Source organism: Myotis yumanensis, unplaced genomic scaffold (assembly GCF_028538775.1).
Source record: "Myotis yumanensis isolate MYYU_CA2020_CCGP unplaced genomic scaffold, mMyoYum1.0.hap1 SCAF_2, whole genome shotgun sequence".
NCBI classification, from domain to species: domain Eukaryota; kingdom Metazoa; phylum Chordata; class Mammalia; order Chiroptera; family Vespertilionidae; genus Myotis; species Myotis yumanensis.
Window position 1 is genome coordinate 14,090,033 of NW_027223753.1, and position 26,713 is coordinate 14,116,745.

General features: G+C 40.7%; 1 protein-coding gene and 1 pseudogene across 3 annotated transcripts in view; one reads left to right on the forward strand and one right to left on the reverse strand.

Annotated features, from left to right (window-relative positions):
• LUZP1 (leucine zipper protein 1) overlaps window positions 1-26,713 on the reverse strand; it is an 83,980-nt gene that overhangs the window by 26,666 nt on the left and 30,601 nt on the right. The gene's annotated exons all lie outside the window — the stretch shown is intronic.
• On the forward strand, window positions 18,537-19,170 carry LOC139001660 (high mobility group protein B2 pseudogene; annotated as a pseudogene).

Sequence of the window (26,713 nt, forward strand, 5' to 3'; positions counted from 1 at the left end):
CCATTGAGTCTCACCCCTAATATAAGTGAGTGAAGATGGAAGATCTGTCTATCCTAGTCTTGAGGAAGAATGGAAAGACAGCTATGCCAGTGACAACTAAAGCTTTTGTACATGGTCTTACACTCAAACTACCCCCCTCTCCTTTCATCGCAACTGCCCATCCCTCCCCTTCCATATCCTGTAGACCACCTTTGACCGCCTACCAAGGATGCTGGTCCCTTAAATCTGATTCCTACACTTCCACCACCAATACCATAACATACACACACACAATGCGTCCCTGCTCTATCCCCCTAGAGAGCTGGAAGACTAGAATTAAGATGGAGAAATAATAAAATGATAGTGTACGGCTTTTTTAAAAAGATGAGGAGGGCCTGAAGCTTCAAGCCAATATGACCTGAAAAGAAAGATTAATAAGCAATGAATATAGATAGGAAAAAAATAGAAAAAAGGGTCTGTATCAGGGGCAGCACCCAAGGGATGGCCTGGGTGAGTGTGGGAGAAGCTTTAGTTCTCTCTCTCCCACATATATACTTTGTAAAAGACTCAGTCTAAATAGAATTAACACTTGGAGTGGGGGAAACGAGTTAAGTCGGCTCGCGTGAATTGCGCGTACTCCGCGGGAGCCGTCTTAACTCGGTTCATATAGATTTGCGGTGGAGTGCGGGAAACGTGTAAACTCGGGCCGATTGTAACTGCGTATTACCAAATATTTGTTTGTTTGCCGTTCACAAAGATACCTACCTGCGTATGCGAACCGTTTCATACCCATTGGGGTAATAGGTATCATAAAAATCCCTGATTTTGCGCGGGAAACCTAAATAATTGCCCGCGCCATCTTATATTTTGGCGGGAAATTCACCCCACACCGGAGTGTTAAGTGTGATTACTATTCAAACAGCTTCAGAAGTGGCCCACAGACCTGTCCTGCCCTCACCCATCACCTCTTTCCCCCTCTCCACCAACCTTAAACGCACACACACATAATTTACTCCGCATTGACTATAACTTCTCCCACATACAAATTCTGAACTCGAGGAAGTGGCCAGATTTGTGTGTATCTTCACTAAGGTCTCTGCAGCCCTAACAGTGAAAGCAGCACCCCTACTGACAGCTACTGCCCCCACCACCAACTGCTAAATTTGCTGGCATATTACTAAGATCCAGGGGGCTATCCCCCTCAAACAGGATAAAATGCACTGCCAAAAATCAAACAGGAACTCTGGGTGATCCTAATTTGTTTTCAACAGTCTACATTCTCTCCTATTTCTCAGGGGCGGGAACAAGCAGCAAATGATTTCTTTCCTTTGCTTCTGAATGACTTTTACTTCTTGCATCCTCAGTGTGCTAGCCTTCTGTCCCCAGAAACAAGAGGATGACTGTAAACATCCTCCAACTCTTTAGTGCTGCCCCTTCAGAGAGCTTTCCACCCAGAGATCCACCCACATCACTTCCCTCAGGCAACTTCTCTGTGCTTGTTCCTGTTGGTGGTGAGAGTGGTGTGCATGTTTCTATCTGTGGAGAAGAGATGAAAGGACCCTTACAGATAAGGAGAGCCCAATGCCTCATTTTCCAGAGAAGAAAGTGAGTCCCAGAGAGGAAAAGAGAAAAGACTTACTTGCCCAAGGTTGCAAAGCAAGTTAAAGTGAATGTGATTGAGTCCACCTGAGGTAATTAACAAACCACACTGAAGAAATGCATCAGTCCATCATTTGACTGCTGAAGATTAAAGCTTTCTTAAATATGTATCACTTTTGCTCCCAAAACACTTTGATAATAGATAAAAATGCTAGTACAGAATTCTGCTTCCAATATTATCTTCCCACAGATAGCAACTATAAACTCGGGATAAAAAATTTTAAACAACTATCTGAAGTTCCAATTTAATAAAAACAAACCCTAGGTTGCTGGTTCGATCCCCAGTCGGGGCACATACAGGGGTCAACTGGTGAATGCATGAATAGGTGCAGCAACAGGTTGATGTTGCTCTCCCCCCTCCTCTTCCTCTCTCTCTAAAAATCAATCAACAAATAAAAATTTAAGAAAAATAAAAACCTAGGCTGTCCAGAGGAACCAAAGACAGAGCCCAGAACAGCCAGAGATGATGATAAGGGAGAGCCGCAAAAGGAAAATCTAGGTTCTATGTATAAATTCTGCCCAAATTTCTCGCTGACCCCTGAACCATATATGCACAGGGCAGAATCCAAGGACCTCAGCAAAGGATAAAAGAACTAGACTGAGATTTGAACTGCCACCCCCCACAGGTAAGACAGGGTTTGCGATTATAACCAAGTTAACTACCTACTAAAATCAACAGAAACCAGTCTCTCCATAACATAACATTCACATTCATTTATCTTCAGATAGAAACCCAAATTACATAAAGAACTAGCAATTAAACCCCTCTGCAGGAGAAAAGACAATCAGCAGAGGGCAAGTCCAAGATGACCCAGATGTTGGAATTATCAGACAAGGATACTTAAGTAGCTATTATAACTCAGCAAAGAAATTTAAAAATTTTTAAAGTGGCAATTATAGAACAGAAATGCAGTACCTGAAATTTTAAAAATTCACTGAATGAGCTTAAGAACAGAATGTAATTGATAGAGAAAAGAGTCACTGAAACTTGAAGATGAATCAATAGATATTATCTGAACTGAAATAACTCTGGGTCATCTGCAGTCTCTAGAATCACCACCCTTAAGGCCCTTCAGCTGAGTGTCCTCAGTGATAACTTTACTTGCTGTAACAGAAAATCTGATCTCAGAGAGAACCAGAATGACTAGGGATCACAGAGAAACCATTACCTGCAATTCTGCTGGACTGGCCACCCCTCATCTACTAATTAACCTCGAGGCATCCAGATGTAAGCACAGAACAAAGTGTAAAGGTGAAAAATGAGAGGGTAGGATAAAAGTTTAAATCCGAACTAATCATAATATCCGAAGTCCTAGAAATCAAATCTAGTGCCCATTGTGTATACTGAGAAGCAGGAAATAGTTGTTTTTTCCCCTATAATTGCTGAGGTAGCATCCTCAGGATTGTTCAGGAAAAAAGCCAGAGGGATTTTAAAGTTTTTTTCTGCCCTATACTGTCTCTTCACCCAAAAGCCAACCTGGTAAACAGGCTGATGGCAGGAAGGGGTGGGACCAAGCAATCACTGGGTCTGGGCCTGAAGAGTGCAGCAGCTTGGTGAGAGCCAACCAGGTCACCAGGTTGGTAAAAGCAGATCATCTGAATGCCATCACTGACCAGCTTCCACACTCAAGTCACTTCATGTTGGAGTTCAGAACACTCCAGGTCAAGGCGGAGGAAGAAACAAGCTGCAGAAGACGTCCATTTCTAGAAGCCCCATCTTTTTATCTCCCACCTCCCACCCCACCTGCCCACAATGGAAGAGAATCCAGAGCAAGTGATCTTTTCTGACTAAAGTGGAGAAAAGAAGAGGTACCCCCTAAGTGTAAAAAAAACTTGAACCAGGAGTTCTGCCACTAACATACTGTCAGACCTCAGGAAAAGTCTTTTTTTTATGCTCTCTGGGTCTCAGCTCAACTCCAGAGGTTCCCCCAGAGGAGTAACGGGTCCCAGCCCCACACTGGGCTCCCCAGCCAAGGGTTCCAATGCTGGGAAGAGAAGTCTCCTTAACTTCTGGCTGTGAAAACCAGCAAAGACTGTGGCTGAGTAAGACGGATAGCTGCTGGAGTCCCAGGTGTTCCTCTTAAAGGGCTTGTGCGTGGACTTACTTGGACTCACTCTGAGCTCCAGCACTGGGGACAGCAGTTCCAAAGGTGCCAGGGACACATGGGGAGAAACTGAACTGTCTGGCTTTGAGATAAGGGCTGGAGGGGCAATTTTCTCCCAGACAGAAGTGTTGGCACAAGCCACTGTTCCTTTGCTGAGCCTTCACCCCAAGGAACTGGCAGGCAGGTGCCATATCTGAGTCTCCATGAACATGGCTAAACGCTCTTTGCCCTGCCCCGCCCCCTACTGATTTCCTGAGACCCCACCCAAACTGTATGAACCCAAAGAGACCTACACCAAGACACATCATAATTAAAATGGCAGAGGTTAAAGAGAGAACCATAAAAGCATCAAGAGAAAATCAGTTAGCTATCTACCAGCGAGTTCCATAAGACTGTCAGCTGATTTCTCAACAGAAATTTTGCAGACCAGAAGGGACTAGCACAAAATATTCAAAGTGATGCAAAGCAACAACCCACGACCAAAAATACTCTACTCAGCAAAGCTATCATTGAGAATCAAAGGACACAGAAAGAGCTTCCCAGACAAGAAAAAGCTAAAGGAGTTCATCACCACCAAGCCAGTATTACAAGAAATGTTACAGGGACTTCTTTAAGAAGAAAAAAGTAATAAATATGAATAATAAAATGGCAATAAACACATATCTATCAACAATTACTTTAAATGCAAATGGATTAAATGCTCCAATAAAAAGACAGAGGTGGCTGACCCTGGTCGGTGTGGCTCAGTTGGCTAGGTGTTGTCCCATGCACAAAAAGGTTGCAGGCTTGATCCCTGGTAGGGTGCGTGCAGGAGGCAGCTGATAGATGTTTCTCTTTCTTCCTCTCTCTTTTCCCTTCCCCTCTCTAAAGATCAATGAAAATGTCCTCTAGTGAAGATTTTTTTAAAAGGCAGATACTCTTATCTGCCCTCCCCCACCACCATATGACAGATGAGCAGGCAGACTAAGAGACTTGTGACCTTTTTAGGAAACTAGAAACAGAGACAGGACTAGAATCCAGTAACCCCATCTCTAAACGTCAGGGTTTTTTCACCTTACCTAACAAAGAACCAAGAGTATAAGCAAGACTGGAATTGGAAGGAAAGGGTTTAAGAACTTTCAAGCACTTTGGAATGGAAGCACTATAAATAAACAGTTGAAAAAATAAAAAAATAAACAATTGATAAGACTAACTTTTGATTAGGGTATCAATTAAAAGAAGGCTCTCAAGGACCGCTACCTGGCTCTACTGTTTCTTTTCCTAACAAGTAGTCTATAACTGAGACTAGACTTCCTTGCGCTTGGCCCAAGGTAAACATCACCTAAGGAATTATCTCTCAGATCTCACCCTAAAGAAAGCCAGTCCTGATCCACAGCCCAGACATCACAAATCGAACGTAAGACTGATGAGTAGTTTATTCATTCATTCAAATACTGACTGCCTGAAATGCATCAAGCTTTGAGGTTAAACACGGGATAAAACAGTAAGTAGAAAGACCTGTCTTTGTGGCATTTGCTGTATAGTACACAACAGAAAAACCAGCCAATATAAAGTACCTCTCAACCTCTAAAATATCACCCTGGTTTATGCTCACTTTAAAACTTAACCCTGTCTGATATTTTTTCTATTTGTTTATCGCTTGTCTCCTCCTCCCCACCCCTATCCCCACCTTCTATCTAGCTTATCACTGTATCTCCAGTACCTGGGTGACAATGATCTGAGATGGAGACACAAATTTATGAGTCATGTGCATAGATGTGTGGTTACTAGTGAGGTAGATGAGATCACTCTGGGAGAGTGTCTACTATGAGAGGAGAGGAGGGCCTGGGACAGAACATTTAATAGCTCCAGAAGGGAGGATGAGCCTGTAAAAACAAGAGTAGGAGGAAGACTAGGACACTGTTATGTCACTGGAGCTAAGAGAAAAGAGAGTTTCTGGAAGGAGTGGTCAAGAGTGTCAGCTTCACTGAGACAATTAAAGACTTACAATGTCTTTTGAATTCAGCTTCATGGAGGACATCAGTGAACTTACTATGAGGTGTTACAGAGAAATGAGAGGGGCAGAAGCCAGACTGGAGCAGACTAAGTGGAGTGAAAAAATGCATACAGACAGCTTTTTAGGAACGTTTGGCTATTTAACACTTGGATTGCGGGAAACGAGTTAAGTCGGCTCGCGTGAATTGCGCGTACTCCGCGGGAGCCGTCTTAACTCGGTTCATATAGATTTGCGGTGGAGTGCGGAAAACGTGTAAACTCGGGCCGATTGTAACTGCGTATTACCAAATATTTGTTTGTTTGCCGTTCACAAAGATACCTACCTGCGTATGCGAACCGTTTCATACCCATTGGGGTAATAGGTATCATAAAAATCCCTTGTAAGTAGAGAACACTTTATGGCGCTGGTCGAGTACAATACCGTTAGGGTACCAATGTATTGTTTTCTCATTTTATAACCGATATCCCTGGATATCTCACCATGCAAAGAGAATAGTTATTGAGAAATACTTCTTGTGTCCGGACGTCTTTAGTTTTGAGTTTTGTGAATATTATTACGTGTTTAAATATTTAAATATATTGTGATAAAGACATTCATATAGAATTTTTTAACCAAATAAAATAAAATCGTTCCGCAAAGTGTTCGCATAATAATTATTTTTTTATATCAGATATCTATCGGAGTACCGCTATTTTCAGTTAGTATTATTTTTATTTGCTTTAACCTAGAATGTCGCAGCATTCAGACTATAGTGATGATGAGTTTTGTGCAGACAAGTTGTCCAATTATTCTTGTGATAGCGATCTTGAAAATGCGAGTACAAGTGATGAAGATTCTAGTGATGATGAAGTAATGGTGCGTCCCAGGACATTGAGGCGACGAAGAATTTCGAGCTCCAGCTCTGACTCAGAGTCAGATATAGAAGGCGGGAGAGAAGAATGGTCGCATGTTGATAATCCACCGGTCTTAGAAGATTTTTTAGGGCATCAAGGATTAAACACAGATGCTGTTATAAATAATATAGAAGATGCCGTGAAATTATTTATCGGAGATGATTTTTTTGAATTTCTTGTAGAGGAGTCAAACAGGTATTATAATCAAAATAGGAATAATTTCAAACTTTCAAAAAAAAGCCTAAAGTGGAAAGATATAACCCCTCAAGAGATGAAGAAGTTTTTAGGGTTAATTGTTCTCATGGGACAGGTGCGCAAAGATAGAAGAGATGACTATTGGACCACGGAGCCATGGACGGAGACGCCATATTTTGGTAAAACGATGACGAGAGACAGGTTCCGACAGATATGGAAAGCTTGGCACTTCAATAATAATGCGGATATCGTAAATGAATCAGATAGACTTTGCAAAGTGAGACCAGTACTAGATTATTTTGTGCCTAAATTTATAAATATTTACAAACCTCATCAGCAATTATCACTAGATGAAGGGATCGTACCTTGGAGGGGAAGATTATTCTTTAGGGTATATAATGCTGGCAAGATCGTTAAATATGGAATATTGGTTCGTTTGTTGTGCGAAAGTGATACAGGATATATCTGTAACATGGAAATTTATTGCGGCGAAGGAAAGCGATTATTGGAAACGATACAAACAGTAGTGTCTCCATACACTGATTCGTGGTACCATACATATATGGACAATTATTATAATAGCGTCGCAAATTGTGAAGCACTTATGAAAAACAAATTCAGAATATGTGGAACAATCCGGAAAAATCGAGGTATACCTAAAGATTTTCAAACAATTTCTTTGAAAAAAGGTGAAACAAAATTTATAAGGAAAAATGATATATTGTTACAAGTGTGGCAATCAAAAAAGCCTGTATACCTGATTTCTTCGATTCATTCTGCGGAGATGGAAGAAAGTCATAATATTGACAGAACATCAAAAAAGAAAATTGTCAAACCGAATGCACTCATTGACTACAATAAACATATGAAAGGTGTTGACCGGGCCGACCAATACCTTTCATATTATTCGATATTGCGGAGGACGGTCAAATGGACAAAAAAGGTTGGCAATGTATATGATAAATTGCGCATTATTTAATTCTTATGCAGTTTACAAATCAGTGAGGCAAAGAAAAATGGGTTTTAAAATGTTTTTGAAACAAACAGCTATCCACTGGTTGACGGATGATATTCCAGAGGACATGGACATTGTTCCAGACCTTCAACCAGTACCGTCTACTTCTGGAATGCGGGCTAAACCACCTACATCTGATCCACCATGCAGGCTATCGATGGACATGAGAAAGCATACGTTACAGGCAATTGTCGGAAGTGGAAAAAAGAAAAACATTTTGAGAAGGTGTCGCATATGTTCCGTTCATAAATTGCGCAGTGAGACACGCTACATGTGCAAATTTTGCAATATACCTCTACATAAAGGGGCGTGTTTTGAAAAATATCATACGCTAAAAAACTATTAATTTCTATTTGTTTTGATTTATTATGAAAATTTTATTTTAAACTTTAAAAATATGTGTATATTTTTAGGTAATAAGTATTTTTTGGGTTTTTCGTATTTAGTTTATATATATCGAATTATTTATGTACTGAATAGATAAAAAAAATGTCTGTGATTGAATAAATTTTCATTTTTTACACAAGAAACCGAAAATTTCATTTCAATCGAACCCATACTTCAAAAGATATAGGCATTTTAAACTAACTCTGATTTTGCGCGGGAAACCTAAATAATTGCCCGCGCCATCTTATATTTTGGCGGGAAATTCACCCGACACCGTAGTGTTAAAAGCAAAAGTGATGGATCAAAAAGAATGCAGGGCTGAGGAACTCTTCTGGTTTTGTTTAGTGGGGCACTAACATAGAGCTGCAACATGTATGAGTTGCAAGTCCCAGTAGTTTCAAGTCACCCAAAGGTCCCAAACCTTTTTTTCTCACATCCAGCTTAGATTGCCACTTCCCTTGGACTGACTTGTAAAATGCCCAGAGTATCAATCTAGAAGTCTTGTGTTTATACAGAAATCTCCCTTACGACAGTGGAAGGTAAAAATGCCTTTCCATAAACTTTCCCTTGAAGCTATCAGGAACAGAATACAGGGCTGTACATACTAGAGGGCCAGAGTCATAAAGGTTTTCTCTTGCCATTTTAATTTCAAAGCACATTTGGGGGGAGTCGTTGTTATTTCTACCCCTAGTAAGAAGTTTCTTTCCATTTTACGACCTCCAGAAGCTGGGCTCAGGGCTGGCAAGTGCAGCTGCGGCCGCGGCAGCGCTACTGGGCAGTGGTGGCTGCAGCAGGCACAGCAGGGCCGAAATGAGCAGCAGCAGAGCTGCGCCCGGCCCTGGCTGGGGCTCCTCCCCAGCTGCCAGCTGCCTGCCGCTTCAGCACTGCTATATCCCCCTGAGGGGTCGAGGATTGTGAGAGGGTGCAGGCCAGGCTGAGGAACCCAGCTTTGCACAAATCCATGCACCGGGCCTCCAGTAGAGATTATAATATCTTCATGAGTCTGATATAAGGATTATATGAATATATACATAAAAATTTGTTTCTGAAAATTTTGTGTATTATACTGTAAGATATATCTCAATAAATATATAAACAAATATGGAAGAAAATCAGAACCTTAGTTATCAGTATTTTATAAAAGTACTAGAAGCCATTCTAATGTACAGCCAATGCTAAGAACCACTCTTCTACCTCAATAAGCTCAAACTTAAGACTCCCAGGTCTTCCTACAATAGTAACTATGAGATAAGGTAATAAGAACAGAAGCTTGAAAAGATGGTGGAGCAGCCCAGCTTGTATGGCTTAGTGGGTGAGTATTGACCCATGAACCAAAAGGTCACTGGTTCGATTCCCGGTCAGGGCACATGCATGGGTTGTGGGCTCAATCCTAGTGGGGGGCGTGCAGGAGGCAGCCAATCTATGATGTTTTTCTCTCATCAATGTTTCTATCCCTCTATTCCTCTCCCTTCTTCTCACTCTAAAAATCAATAAAAAACCATTAAAAAAAAAAAAAAAAGATGGTGGAGCAGGAAGAGAGACACCTCTTTGAAATGAGTAAGGATCCAGGGCAGGAATGAAAGTCAAGATCAGTGCTGATGGAACTAAGAACGTAGCTGAAAGAGACAGTGAGTAGTATGACAACTCGGATTTCAGTTCTAGCTTTACTACTGACTAGCTATGGTCATGACGTCAGGCAAACTGCTTCAGTTCTCCAGGCCTCACAGCTTGTAAACAAGATCTCTCAGTGTGTAAACAAAGTGTGGAGAGGAAGTTGAGAGGAATCAAGTAAGAACAGGCCCTTTTGAAAGAGCACACCACTTATTCTGCAGTATAATTATCTACTTATTTATCTCCCCTCACAAACCTTGAGCTCTTAAGTGGTCAAGATTTTGTATTTCATCTATGAATCCAAGCATATGCATAGAATGTGGCATAGTTCAGTAAATGTTCAATGACTAAATAGTTGAAAATTATGAGAAGTGCCATATTTATGTTCTTATAAGAATACATATACTTATATCTATAATAATAAAAGCATAATATGCAAATTGACCGAGCAGCAGAACAGCGGAATGACTGTCTAGACAACCTTCTGGACAAAGCTGGGGCTGCGAGGGCCAAGGCAGCCGGGGCTTCGAGGGCCTACTCTTGCACAAATTTCATGCATCGGGCCTCTAGTAGATTTATAAGAAAGAATTCATCTCCCACATGTATACCCCTTTCAAATAACATTGAAAAATACTATTTTCCTACTAACACCAACTAAAGGAAGTCCAGAATCATCAAAAAGACTCCTTAGAATGTCCTACTGGAAGCCTCAAAAGTCCATGCCTCCTCCTCCTCCCTAAATAATATACCTCTCATAATAGTATCTAATGCTTATATATTATTTCATAGTACAAAGTGCTTTCACTACCATACTCTCGACTCATCCTCACAATAATTCTATGAGGAGGTATTATCAAATCATTTTATATGTAAAGAAACTGAGGCTCGTATTTTAAATAATTTGCTGACCTACGGCAATGCTACAAGTAATTAAAGGAGAACTTCCACTTTCATTTGTAGCCTCTTTCTTCAGTGCCCAGGAGGAGAAACAGGAACATTACCACTACCCCTCCCCTAGGCCTCCACAAGAGATGAATTAGTCACTGTTTTTGCTTCATTGGTCTATTAAATTTTCCTTGTTCCCATGAAAATCAGTTATACAGATTATTTAAGCAAAAAAATAAGGCCAGCCCAAGAAGAAAAATCCCAAAACTATGAACAGCCACATTCAAAAGCTGCTGGCTAACATACTTGTGTATAAAGCTAAAGAAATAAAAGCAAAACTTGCTCTAACAGGGAGCTATAAACCTTACTGACCAAGTAGCACTTAGGTAGTTAGCTATGCACAGCTGACTTAGTTTGTACTTGTTTTTATTTTTTCTTCAATAATTTGTACTGTTTATTGCAGTGATGGCGAACCTATGACACGCGTGTCAGAGGTGACACTCGAACTCATTTTTTTGGTTGATTTTTCTTTGTTAAATGGCATTTAAATATATAAAATAAATATCAAAAATATAAGTCTTTGTTTTACTATGGGTTGCAAATATCAAAAAAATGTCTTTATGTGACACGGCACCAGAGTTAAGTTAGGGTTTTTCAAAATGCTGACACGCCGAGCTCAAAAGGTTCGCCATCACTGGTCTATTGTTTTCCCCACACCGTTACAAAATCTGCAATGGTCACATCTTAAGAAGGTCTATCTCCTGTAAATGCATATATAGTACCCAAACTAGAATGGACCACTCGACATGTTTTACTGACCCAGTAATTTATATAAACTGCCTTTCCCAAAATTAAAAATCACAATACTTTAAAAGTAATCAACAAGTTGGCATTCTTCCACAGAATTAACATATATAAAATCTAGAGTCTCTAAGAAACAAACACCAAAGGACACCTAGCACCTACTTTCATGCCAGGCACACATTTGATGGGCACTTAATAAAGGTATGCCGAATGGATAACTGAGAGCTTAAAATCCAATAAACATCACTTAAGGCAGAGTAAAATAACCAAGAACCAAGAGATGGGTAGAGAATGCCAAGTGAATTGGAAAACAGCCAATCAGAGTATAAGGCAGTTCCACCCAAAGTCATGCGTGGTGTCCCAAAAGGGAACACTGGATTTAAGCACCTCATTACACCAATAGCAGAGACCTATAGCCCAAGTGCATGCACTAAGGCAGGGGGCTCTCTCATCCATGAGCATCTCAAGCAGCAGCAGCTCACCCCTTTCCCCCAAGTACTCCACACTACCAACCAATGCTCTGAGGCCCAGCCACAGGGCTGCAGGAGTTAAGTCAAGTAGTACTAAAAGTTTTTTCTGGCACAAGCCTAAACCGATTAGTTTAGGTTACAAACACAACTGCAAGATTCCACTACACTGATGAAATTACTCTTTTTCTGCAAACTAAAAATAACCTATTTATCAAATCAAGAGCATTCCTCAAATATTTTTGTTCTTTCAGCAACTCAAAGTTCCATTTTCTCAAATACTTCATCTGGAGTGTTTTATTGGATCCAAGTCTCCCCACATCCCCCCAGCTTCCCCACTTCTCATCCTAATCCTATGAACACAGCAAGAGATCTAAATCCTTTCCCTAACTCCAGCTTGTAAAGTTTCTTTTCCAATAACAAACATGGACAAAGCTTTGTGGTTCTTGCCTTGTGCGAAGCCACAACTGGAAGACCGGCTGAGTTGCAGCAAAGAATAATGAAAAGCAAAATGAAAAAAATGAAGGACAAGACAGGGCATGATCAGGAAGTCAGCTAAATGCTTTTCGTTCAGGCAGGAATGAAAGGAACCCCACCCACTTAGAATAGGGCATTCGGGTGAATGGTTTCCAGTACAGACAAAGCCAGACTGTACTTTATCACCTTATAATACAGCCATCAAGCCTGCTCAGGGAGATTCATAATCAAAGAGCTCTGAGCAGCCTATGAGAATCATTATTCTAAGGTAGAAATGGCAATTTCAAGGGAAACAAACTCCCATAAATTAAACAAGTCAAACCTCAATTGCAGATTTTCTAGTCATAAAGATTTGAGAGGGGCTCAAATCATACCACTAGGAAGTGGGAGTTCCAAGGAAGCTTGAATTCCTGTCCTCAGTAGCTCTCCCAGCCTGGGGTAAGCCAGCCCTCCTTTTCCAAAGGTGGAAACTAACTATGGACTTTGAACTTCCTTATAGTAGTCCCTTGTTATTTGAAATAGCATCAGGAGAATGCCACAATACTGTGCCACCTTATATCAGCAATTTTCAACCTTTTTCATCTTTTGACACACATAACTAGTTAGTAGAATTCTGCGGCACACCAAAAAATATTTTTGCTGATCTGACCAAAAAAATAGGTATCATTTTGATTCATTCATACTGGACAGCTATTGTGTTGGCTGTTGTCATTTTTTAATTGACAAACTAAGGGAAATAAACTATTTCCTGACTAAATAGTCAGGTATTGTATGCTTTAAAAATTCCTGTGGCACAATAGTTGAAAATCACTGTCCTGTATAAATCTAACAAAGCATTTGCTAGTCTAGAACAGTTCCTTGAGATACACATTAACATACTTCCCACAATCCAAGACTTCAATAACTCTTATTTTTCATCGTTTACCGTCTCTTTAAGACAAAACAAAAGAAATAAACAAAAACATGGCTTATTTATAAAACCCACACTCTCAGAAACATTACTCCTAGAAAAAAATATTAGCCTGAGACCACTCAAGGCGTATTGTGGTAAAAGTTCCAATGCAGAATCTGTGTGTCAGAGCAAACTGCAAGCTGTGGCCATTCCAAGGTTCATGAAATCAAAGAGAATCAGAGCTAGAGAGATCCCTGGATCAATTATCTTCCAGTCCAGCCTTTCATTTTAAAGATGGGGAAAATAAGGCCGAAAGAGATGAAACGGAGGCTTGAAGCAAAATTGGGCCTATGACTTAGAACAGGGGTGGGCAAACTTTTTGACTCGAGGGCCACAATGGGTTCTTAAACTGGACCGGAGGGCCGGAACAAAAGCATGGATGGAGTGTTTGTGTGAACTAATATAAATTCAAAGTAAACATCATTACATAAAAGGGTACGGTCTTTTTTTTTTTTTTTAGTTTTATTCATTTCAAACGGGCCGGATCCGGCCTGCGGGCCGTAGTTTGCCCACGGCTGACTTAGAATCTAAACTCCCAACTCAAGCCTCTCTGCCACACTATACCTCTTGTAAGACTAAGTTTAAGGAAAAGGAAAGAAAAGGAAATAAATACGTGTACAAGAAAGTTTATTCTTGTATTGTTATTTATTGTATTATTTTCCATACGAACAACTGTAAACCTACTTTTGCCCCACTCAGTATTTGGTGCCAAGCCAAAAAGACCTGCTGCTTTGCAGTGTGCAAAGAGTCTGCTGCTTTGCAGTGTGACTCGGGGCCAGTTACTGTTACTCTCATCTGCCTTAATTTCAAGAGTTCTCTTAAATTTTACCTAAGTTTTACTAAAAGTAAGATATAAATTGCCATTCATACCCTAACAGGGCCACCCAATCACTGGAAAGGCAAAGTCAAAAACAACCAACAGCATGGAATGACTACAAGAAACCCTTGAACAGAAACAATAACATCTTTTGGGAGAAAGGGAAACATTTTATCTTATTTTCTTCTTTTTTTTAAAAAAGCGTTTTTTTTAATTTATTGATTTTAAAGAGAGGAAGAGAGAATATCGATTTGTTGTTCCACTCGTTTATGCATTCATTAGTTGATTCTTATACGTGTGCCCTGACCAGGGATCGAACCTACAACCCTGGCATATTGGACCAACACTAACCAACTGAGCTACCTGGCCAGAGCCGAAAGGGGCACATCTTTTTAAATATGTATATATATGTGTGCATGTGTGTGTATATGTATGTGTATATCTAATCTAATAAAAGACAAACATGCAAATTGACCGTACCTTTGCTATGCCTTAAGCCACGACCACCAGCCAATCAGAGCAGCTATATGCAAATTAACCCAACCAAGATGGCGGCCGGCAGTCACAGAGCTGAAGCGAGCAGGAGGCTTGGTTGCTCCAGTGATGGAGGAAGCTAAGCTTCCCGGCCGGCTCTTGAGCTCCACTGAAGGCAACAAAGTTTCAATTATAGAAGGTAAATAAATCCCAGAATAAAAAAAAAAAAAGAAAAAAAGGAGAGGCTGGGAGCTTTCGTTGCCTAGGGGCTTGGGCAGCCTGAAAACGGCCCTCAGCCCCTCACCCAGACTGGCCAGGCACCCCAGTGGGGACACCCCACCCTAAAGGGGGTGTGACCAGCCTGCAAACAGCCATCAGCCCCTCACCCAGACTGGCCAAACCTCCATGGGTGAGGGTCCCCACTGGGGGGGGGGGGCTTGACCAGCCTTGCAAATAGCCATCAGCCCCTCACCCAGGCTGGCCAGGCACCCCAGTGGGGACCCCCACAATGAAGGGGGTGTGATCAGCTGCAAACAGCCATCAGCCCTCACCCAGGCTGGCCAGGCACCCCAGTGGGACCCCCACCCTGATCTGGGATACCCTTCAGGGCAAACCAGCCAGCCCCCACCCATGCACCAGGCCTCTATCCTATATAATAAAAGGGTAATATGCAAATTGACCCTAACAGCAGAACCACTGGGAATGACTGGTCACTATGACACACACTGACCACCAGGGGGCAGACGCTCAATGCAGGAGCTGCCCCCTAGTGGTCAGTGCGCTCCCACAGGGGGAGCTCTGCTCAGCCACAAGCCAGGCTGATGGCTGCCAGTACAGCGGTGGTGGTAGGAGCCTCTCCCGCCTCCTCAGCAGCGCTAAGGATGTCCGACTGCAGCTTAGGCCTGCTCCCCGCTGGCAAATGGACATCCCCCGAGGGCTGCCGGGCTGCCAGAGTGATGTCTGACTGCCAGCTTAGGCCCAATTCCCCAAAGAGCGGGCCTAAACAAGCAGGTGGTCATCCCCTAAGGGGTCCCAGACTGCGAGAGGGCACAGGCCAGGCTGAGGGACCCCCTCCGAGTGCACAAATTTTTGTGCACCGGGCCTCTAGTGTGTGTGTGTGTGTGTGTGTGTGTGTGTGTGTGTGTGTTTGAGAGAGCGAGAGGAAGGAAAGGGAGTAAGAGAAATATCCATATAAGAGCAGAATATCAATAGGCTGCCTCCTGCATGCCCCCTACCGGGCATCAGGCTCAACACCAGGACAAGTGCCCTGACCATCAAACCAGCAACCTTTTGGTGCACTGGACAACACCCAACCAACTGACCCACACCAGCCAGGGAGAAAAGGGAACTTAAAAAAAAAAGACTCAAATGGATGGCCCCATTGAAGGAAACCACATTTCCAGGCTTCATATTCTAGTATGAAGGCCTAGGAGAAATTTTCATTTCTCTGAATTTTGGTTTCTTTAACAGTAAAATAAAAGTATAGACTTTAATTCACTCTAAGGCCCTTTCAGTTTCTAAAAGGTTCAACCTCTTTCCAAGAAAGGAAGACAGTAGCCCTAACAGTACCCAAAAGGCAAGGTAGTGAAGTCTTAAGCTTAGCTACTGGCCTGGAGATGGGTCCTGGTAGACAGGCTTCCTGGCTACTAGTCTTCCCACAACCTGACAATGAACATCAGTAGTAACACTAAAATTAAACATGGGGAACACAGTGCATACTTTCTTCAATTGTGTGTCCACTAGAATGTTTAAGAACACCTTTAAGGATCTGGTTTGACCATCTGCAGATGGTTTAAATCTGCCATTGCTAGTTGTTTCCATCCCTTTCCTTGCATCGAATTAATATTTATTGATGTCTACTATTAAATATATTAAATACCTCAATATCTTTATTCTGTTTTCTCTTTCATTTAGCATTTTGTATATTAGATTTAAAAACCTATGAAAAAATTTAAAACCTTAAACACAGCAACTAAAATTTTCAACTAACAGAACGCAAAAAAACTATTGAATATAAGCAAGTTTTTTTCTAAAGCACATCAGTCTATATAGCCAATTCAGCATTCTCCTTTCAGAGGTTGCTCCTTCCCAGGGATGTGGCTGATGGTGAAAATGCAAAATAATAAAAGCAAAGAGGACAATAGTTTTGTTTTCTGCTGACTTATCAACACATCTTAGTATGGAAGCTACAGTGTAACAGAGATTAAAGCCAAGAATTAAATCAAGCAAAAGGAAATGCAAGCTCCAATGTAAATTATGAAAAGTAACGAATCTTAAATAAGCAGGTACTTGCCTGCCCATCCACTAAGCCTGGGATAAAAATGATTTCTATCAACAAGATTACAAACAGTAATTTTCAAACTTCAGTATGGATATGGAATAACTTACTAAAATTTGAGGTACCATCCTCAAATATTCTGATTTATTGGACCTATTGTGGAGCCCATAGATTTACATTTATATTCTGATAGATATAATCCAAGACTATATATTACTTTTCAAAGTACTATGTGTGGTGAGGGGAGAATTGTTAAGTCTCCTGGATACCTAAATGTATATTTTCTGGAGTGGTGTAACCTCTAGTATATGTCCCAAAGATGACATGAAGGCTGATTTTCAACTGTACCAGACCCACTCCATCCCTACAATAGACACTTAAGAATTAATATGGGCTAATTTCAATCATTTAACAAGGAAATCCTCTCCTCCTCCACCCTCTAAAGCAGTGGTTCTCAACCTGTGGGTCTCGACCCCTTTGGGGGTCGAACGACCCTTTCACAGGGGTCGCCTAAATACATCCTGCATATCAGATATTTACATTACAATTCATAACAGTAGCAAAATTACAGTTATGAAGTAGCAACAAAAATAATTTTATGGTTGGGGGTCACCACAACATGAGGAACTGTATTAAAGGGTCGCGGCATTAGGAAGGTAGAGAACCACTGCTCTAAAAGCAACTTGGGAAGTCCGTGCTACCTCCACTCTTCCTACCCCTTCTAAAGGGGGTGAATGGGAGGAGATCAACCAAAGAACTTGTATGTATATATGCATAACCCACGGACACAGACAATAGGGGGGTGAAGGCCTGGGGTGGGGGGACTGGCTATAAGGGGTCAATGGGAGAAAAAAGGGGACATATGTATACTTTCAACAATAAAGATTTAAAAATAAATAAAGGGTTACTTTAAAACCCATCATTTGATGTGCTGGGGGTGGGAATAGCCTGGGAGAGATCAATTGGGGGGGAAATGAGACATATGTAATACTTTAAACAATAAAGAATTTAAAAAAATTTTTTTTTTAAATCATCATTTGGACTCTTTTTCTTAGAGGGTCACTCACTGGCTTTATTCTGGGTTCTGTTCATTTGTTACTTCTCAGAGAAGTCTTCCCTATCATCCCTAAGTGAGATCCTCTCTAAAAATAAGCATACACACCCAGCCCCAGCCAGGTGGCTCAATTGATTGGGCATCATCCTGTACACAAAAATATTGCCAGTTCAATTCCTGGTCAGGGCACATGGCCACGATGCAGCTCAATCCTTGGCAGGGAGTGTGCAGGAGGCAGCCCATCGATCGATGTTTCACTCTCACATCAATGTTTCTCTAATATCTCTCTCTCTCTCAAAAATTAATTAATTAAAAATATTAAATAAATCAATAAAATAAAAATAAACACCCAAAAACAAGAGGCTGAGGACTGGCTTAGCAATAAACCAGTTCACGCTGGAGCCCAGCGAGGGAGCGTCTCGGTCAGACCCGGCCGCTCCACGGCACTCTGAGGAAAACCTACTATTAAATGGACGTCGTCTGTCATCATGGGTAAAGGAGACCCCAACAAGCCAGGGGGCAAGATGTCCTCAAATGCCTTCTTCATGCAAACCTGCCGGGAAGAGCACAAGAAGAAACATCCCAACTCTTCCATCAATTTTTCCAAATTCTCCAAGAAATGTTCAGAGAGATGGAAGACCATGTATGCAAAGGAAAAGTCAAAGTTCGAAGATATGGCAAAGAGTGACAAAGCTCGCTGTGACCGGGAGATGAAAAATTATGTTCTCCCCAAAGGTGACAAGAAAGGAAAGAAAAAAGATCCCAATGCTCCTAAAAGGCTTCCATCAACCTTCTTCCTGTTTTGCTCTGAACATTGCCCAAAAATCAAAAGTGAACACCCTGGTTTATCCATTGGGGATACTGCAAAAAAAACTGGGTGAAATGTGGTCTGAGCAATCAGCCAAAGATAAGCAACCATATGAACAAAAAGCATCTAAGCTAAAGAAGAAATATGAAAAGGATATTGCTGCATACTGTGCCAAGGGCAAACGTGAAGTGGGAAAGAAGGGCCCTGGCAGGCCAACTAGCTCAAAGAAGAAAAATGAACCAGAAGATGAGGAGGAGGAGGAAGAGGAAGATGATGATGATGAAGAAGAAGAAGAAGATGAAGATGAAGAATAAAGGCTGTCCTGTAATGATGTGTGTGGAGTATGTGTGTGTGCTCTCAGGCAATTGTTTTGCTAAGAATGTGAATTCAGCCCTAGCTGGTTTGGCTCAGTGGAAAGAGCATCAGCCTGCAGACTGAAGGGTCTTGGGTTCAATTCCAGTCAAGGGCACATGCAGGCTCCATCCCCAGTAGGGGGGAGTGCAGGAGGCCACCAATCAATGATTCTCTCTCATCATTGATGTTTCTCTCTCCACTCTCTCTCTCTCCCCCCTCCCTCCCTCCCTCTCCATTCCTCTTTGAATCAACCAATATATTTCTTTTTGTAAAAAGAATGTGAATTCAAGTGCAGCTCAATATTAGCTTCAGTATAAAAACTGTACAGATTTTTGTATAGCTGATAAGATTCTTTGTAGAGAAAATACTTTTATAAAAATGCAGGTTGTAGCTTTTTGAGGGGCTACTACATATAGTTAGATTTTAAGGCTTCTGATGTTAAATGTTTCTAAATATTTAATGGTTTCTTTAATTTCCTGTGTATGGCAGCACAGCAAACTCATAGGAATTAGTATCAATAGTAAATTTTGGGTTTTCTAGATTGTTGCATTTTGTGTGTTTTTTATTTTGTAATAAAATTATGTATATTAAACAAATAAAAAATAAAATCTTCTGTAACGTGTTATTTGCTTCTCCTGTTTTATTTCTCCCATGGTACTTAGCCTTACCTGAGAGTCACTATATTTTATATTTATTTGCACTCTCCCTCACTAGAATGTAAGCTCTACAATATCAGAAAAAAAGGCTTTCCACCACTACCACTATATTCCTAGCACCCAGAACCATACCTAGCATGTAGTAGGTGCTCCATAAATGTTTACAGGTGAATAAAGCACTACCTTCAACAAACAAAATAAGTTCATCTTTTCATCCTATCCTATTCAGTTCACCTGCCACACTCACTGTCATCGAACATTTCACCCTGGGTGGCAAGTCTTCCTTTTGATGGTTACATCATTCAGGAAACTGAATCTAGGTGCCAAACCCAGAGAGGCACCCTGCCACCTGATTTCACTACTTGTGGTAACCTGAGATTCTCCCCTCTCAACTAAACTGCAATAGAGGTTTAAAAGTACATCCTACAAATGTTTCCAAATGACTTATACATACTGTATAGGAATGACTTGGCTTCTACTATGTGAGGAGTCAAATACAATGTTGGCAAACACCAGTGTGAGAACTGCAAGTTTCAACAAAAGCAGAACATAGTATGTTGGCAGCCACTATCACTTCACTCTATTCTGTATCAAGTCAGCCAAACATTTTCTGTCAAGACTCAGCTAACTCTCACCACACACAAATATTTGTCTATTCATTTGCTTATCACAATAATATCTTATAAAGCACATACTATGCCATATATATATATATATATATATATATATATATATATATATATCACCCTAATCCTCAAAACAGTTCTTCCTATAAGATAGGTATTATTATCTCCTTTTTATAGATGAGGAATCTGAAGCTCCAAGAAGTAATTTGTAAGTAATAAATAAATAGCAGGCTGGGATTCAAACTCAGGTCTACTGGAGTTTAAATTCTTGCTTTTTTTCATTGTAACACTTTCATTCCTAAGGCTCCCCCCACCTCCCATCGCCTGTGCTACATCTGCCATTCAAGACACCTGATAAATGTTAACTGATTCCAAGAGAGTTAAATAAGATATTTTATTTCAAACACAAGAATCTGCCTAAGATGAAATTCTTTAGTCCAACTTTAGTTTTAAAACAAAAAGTCAAGTTCACTCAACTCCCTTTGAATAAATAGTATTGGAAAATATAGCCTTTTCAGTTAAAAAAAAAAAAATACTGGGTTCATTCCAAAATGGAACCTATCAAAACATAATGTATTACTATGGAAATCTGGATATAAAGCAAATGAAACCACAAAAGCAGTGTTGTTTAATACACCAAGAGGTGGACATGAAGTAAAATCTGAACTCAAGTTGCAGCTCTAAAATAGTTCTTGCCTCCCCAACTAACAATGGTACCCTAAAAATCAAATGTAATAATGCCTTTAAAAACACTTCATAAACTGTAAAGTGTTATACAAAGGTAATTAGTAGTGTAATTTGAACCTTGATGACAGAATAAAAGCCTAATGCAGGGGTGGGCAACCCCTGGCACATGTGCCAAACATGGCATGCCAGTAACTTTTGCTGGCATGCGAAACCCTCTCTTATAATCTTCCATTTACAATTCTTTTCTTAATATCGACTTTTTTATTTTTCAGATAAATTCAGTGTAGGTGCATCTTAGATAAATAAATAATCTACACTAATAAAAGACAAAGATGCTAATTGACCATACCTTCACTATGCCCCAAGCACACCCACCAGCCCATCAGAGCGACTATATGCAAATTAACCCAACCAAGATGGCGGCCAGCAGCCATAGAGCTGGAGCAAGCAGGAGGCTTGATTGCCCAGGCGATGGAGGAAGCCAAGCTTCCCGCCAGCCCTGAGCCGGCTGCGGCCTCCACTCATGGCAACAAAGTTTCAATTATAGAAGACAAATAAATCCCAGATACCTGCTTCCAGCCAGCCTCCACTGGGAGCTTGGGTGGCTGGGGGCCATGGCCAGCCTGCAAACAGCCATCAGCCCCTCACCCAGGCTGGCCAGGCACTCCTATATAATAAAAAAGTAATATGCAAATTGACTCTAACAGCAGAACCACTGGGAATGACTGGTCACTATGACACACACTGACCACCAGGGGGCAGATGCTCAATGCAGGAGCTGCCCTTTGGTGGTCAGTGCGCTCCCACAGGCGGAGCTCTGCTCAGCCACAAGCCAGGCTGATGGCTGCCAGTACAGTGGTGGTGGTGGGAGCCTCTCCCACCTCCTCAGCAGCGCTAAGGATGTCCGACTACAGCTTAGGCCTGCTCCCCGCTGGCAAGTGGACATTCCCCAAGGGATCCCGGGCTGCCAGAGGGATGTCTGACTGCCAGCTTAGGCCCAATCCCTCAGGGAGCAGGCCTAAGCCAGCAGGTGGTCATCCCCCGAGGGGTCGCAGACTGCGAGAGGGCACAGGCCGGGCTGAGGGACCCCCCCAAGTGCACAAATTTTTGTGCACCGGGCCTCTAGTTTTACATAACAAGTTATCTTAAAGACCATAGACATGGATTGACGAAAGAGGGGAAGAGCAATTTCTATGCCTCTGCCTTAACTCTCCCTGCCTTCCTAGATCCGACCAGTATTTTGGTTTCATCCACATACGCTTGTGAATCTTTGTTCTCAGTGATGAATTTTGTTAAGTCTCATAATAGGAGTAGCCTGACGGATGAAAGTAGTAGCTCATGTATATCTCTGAAGGTCACAAAATATAAACCTGATGTAAAATCTCTGTCATCAGTGATGCAGCAGCAAAAGTCCCACTGATAATATCAAACGGAGTCATAAAGTTTTCTGTCGGACTATCAGTGTACATGTACACATTAAAAAATAAATGTATTTTTCATCATCATATACTGTTTTTGTCGCTCGAATGAACTTTATTAGTTCTTCAAGGTTCTTCACATACATACACTTAAGAGATATCAAGTAGGCGTAACATGTTCTCAAAAAATTAGGGTTGGCACACAGAAGAATTTTGAGTCAGAGATTTTGCTGGTTTTGGCACACACTCACAAAAAGGTTGCCCACCCCTGGCCTAATGTAAGATTCAACCTATAAGATCAACATTATTAAAAGTCCCAAATGTATCTGGATCATTAAAAGAGGTAAATGTCCTAAACTCCAACTAGTTTATCCTTAAGAAAGAGAGGATGTGTTTACCCAATTATGAATCTTTTTATGTCTAAGTCCTATTTCTCCAACTACATTATTAAGTTTCTTGATGGCAGAGAACTGAGATGTAAACATCAATATATTGTTTTGTTTTGAGAAGGACTAACAATGATCTCACCGCAAGGAATGGAGGTAGTAGCAAGGAGACTGAATTCTTCTATATCCACATAATAATGCCCTCCTTTCATGCTAAGGAACTTATCCATTCAGAACAGTAGTTGCCAGATCTATAAAATGGGTTGATAAGAGTCCAGATAATTTCTTCCAGCTATAAAAGCTATGATTCTTAGGGCAGCCAATAAACACTATCAGCATAAGCCTATATATTGGCTTTGTCCTCCACAGCTAACGAGAACTAAGGAGAGTACAGAAAAAACTCTCAATCTTAAATAAAAGATTACTGGTATATATAGCATTGGTCCTAATTAATGCCATAAAAGTGCATTTTATCAATGAGATTGGTAAGGAACGATAAAATATTTTTAAAGTAAGTGGGGTATGGATAGGTGAAAGAGGTGAATTAATGAGTGAAGAGTTAGCTACTTAGTTAAGGAGCTATTGGAATTGTGTATATGTATATGTGGTTGTATTTTAAATAATGACCAAGATAAGAAAATCTCATCATTAAGCTCACCATTATTTTTAGCCCTCAAACATAAATGAGCATTGCCCTATCAAAATTCAGATTATAAAGATAACGATGAGATTTTCAATCTTACAACACATTTTCACATCAGCATAGCCTTTTTTCTTATAGTTTCAACATTTCCCCCAATCCATCTCTCAACAACAAAATCCTCCAAGTACTCAGCATCTACTAAATATACAAACCCCACCCCATCAAACTTCCTAAGGAAATAAAATTACTTAAAAGAATGTTGTTTTCCTGATTCATTCATTTTCTGCATCTGTTTCTATATCTATATACAAACCATGTGCCAGAATCACAATTCAATTTTACATCTGCAAGTGATCAAGGCTGTTATAATTTCAAAGAATAAAAGTGTGCACACAGTAGACAATATTAGCTGAATATATACAGATTTAGAATACAAGTGACCAAAATACAAATAAGATTTATGAGAAGTACCCACTACAACTACAGACTAAAGCAGGGGTGGGCAAACTTTTTGACTCGAGGGCCACAATGGGTTCTTAAACTGGACTGGAGGGCCGGAACAAAAGCATGGATGGAGTGTTTGTGTGAACTAATATAAATTCAAAGCAAACATCATTACATAAAAGGGTACGGTCTTTTTTTTTTTTAGTTTTATGCATTTCAAACGGCCGGATACGGCCCGCGAGCCGTAGTTTGCCCACGGCTGGACTAAAGTATAAGTTCTTTAGTCTGTCACTCAAGGCCCTGGCATGCTGGCCATTATCTTTTTTCCTTTTCTGGACAGACTGACCTATTCATTATTTCCTAAGTACAAACTCCTTCATGTTACACCTTTGCCCAGACATTTCACCTGCCTGGAATTACCTCCATCTCATCAAACCTATTCAAAAACAATTCAAATGTCACTTCCTCAGAAATGCCTTCCCTGACAATCCTAGCCAAAGCTGCACTCGCCTTCTCTCTTGTTACTCCCTACTGTATCAAACTGTTTTATTTTCCTCTCTCTATCTGAAAGTATTCTGTTGATATTTTTACTGCTTGTCTCTCCCAACCAGCATGTAAGCTCCATGAAGACAAGAATTCTGCCAGTCTTGGTCACCACTGTACCCCAGTACCTAGAACACTACCTGGCATGCAGAAGACAGTCAATAATTAACCAAACAAGAGAGATTGAATTTGTTTCCTCTCAGCTAATGCTATAGTTCTTCTCAAGAGCATGAATAATGTTTTCTACTTCTTCATCTCCCACAGCATCTAACCAACTAACTGCACTAGAATCACCCAATAAATGCCCAACTATGTCTTTTCTGGCATGCCCTTCCAGTTATATCTTTAATTGAGTAAAAAATATGCTTTAGCCCCCACTGGTTTAGTTCACTGGATCGAGTGTCAGCCCACCGATTGAAGGGTTATCAAATAGTTAAGAAAAATTGGATACAGATATTTAGCTACACAAATATGAGGCAAACAGTTAACAATTATTGAATACAGGTGAAAGGTATGAGTATTTATTAGACTACTGTTTTATCTTTTCTGTAAGTTTGAAATTTTTCATAAGAAGTTGATGGGGGGGAATGTTTCTCTTAAAAGATTAGTATGTGGCCCTAACTGGTTTGGCTCAGTGGACAGAGCGTCAGCCTGCAGACTCAAGGGTCCCAGGTTCGATTCCGGTCAAGGGCAGGTACCTTGGTTACAGGCACATACCCAGTAGCGGGTGTGCAGGAGGCAGCTGATCGATGTTTCTCTCTCATTGATGTTTCTAACTCTCTATCCTTCTCCCTTCCTCCCTGTAAAAAATCAATAAAATATATTTTTTTAAAAGATTAATATGTGCATTTCTCTAAGCTGTAACTACTTGGTAGGTTTGCAATACAAGTTTTAACATATAATTAGACAAAAACTGATCCTGAGATTATTCTAGGATCCACAAATTGAACCACTAAAAACACAAGAAATACCAGCAAAAGAGGTAAGGAACAGTAAAAACTATCCAAGGCAAAGACAACTAACTTCCAGTCTCGACTAGGCCACATCCTTTCTTCTTAAGTAGCTCTGGGCTCAGAAACGTCTATGATGGGAAACTAAACCACAGAATTGCAGTGACAATATATATGAATAGAGCTTTCTAAGTTCACAAGTATTTTGAAAATACAATTTGGTTTTTATTGCTGTTATTATTAAAGCAGATGTTAACTACTATAATCACAACCACCAAAGTATAACTGATTCAGACAAGGATCATTGGTGGATGCTAAAACCATTTGGTAGAAGAATAGGATATTCACATTGTTTAAAAGTCACTCCACAGCCAAAACCGGTTTGGCTCAGTGGATAGAGCGTCGGCCTGCGGACTGAAGGGTCCCGGGTTCGATTCCGGTCAAGGGCATGTACCTGGGTTGCGGGCACATCCCCAGTGGGGAGTGTGCAGGAGGCAGCTGATAGATGTTTCTCTCTCATCGATGTTTCTGACTCTCTATCTCTCTCCCTTCTCTCTGTAAAAAATCAATAAAATATATATTTAAAAAAAAAAAAAGTCACTCCACAAATTACTTACATAGAACAGTAGGTACCTTTACAATGGAGATCAAATTTACCATCAACATTAATGGGACAGACTAATATTATGTGCCTCCCCATATGACACAGCAGCATCTATGTAGTATTTCTTACTAAAAATGTTTACACTGCATCTAAACATGAGAAAACAATCAGACAAATCCAATTTGAAACTACACCATAACTTGACAAGTGGCAGTTTCTTACAGGTTAGTTGCAATGTGGAACCTAAAGCCATATACATTAACTTTTTAAATTGTTACATTAAAACCAATTGGTCTACCTTGTCCTTTGAATGGATCTTTTACCCAAGCATGACTTTATAAAATCATGCATTGATCATTTGGAATACTAGTTCACTAAGCTGACAGATACGTGGACCTTCTAATTGTTGATACATTTCATTGTCCAATATAAAAAAAAAATCACTTTTGGCCCTAGCCAGTTTGCTCCGTGGATAGAGCATTGGCCGTGGGACTGAAAGATCCAGAGTTTGCCCTAACCGGTTTGGCTCAGTGGATAGAGCGTTGG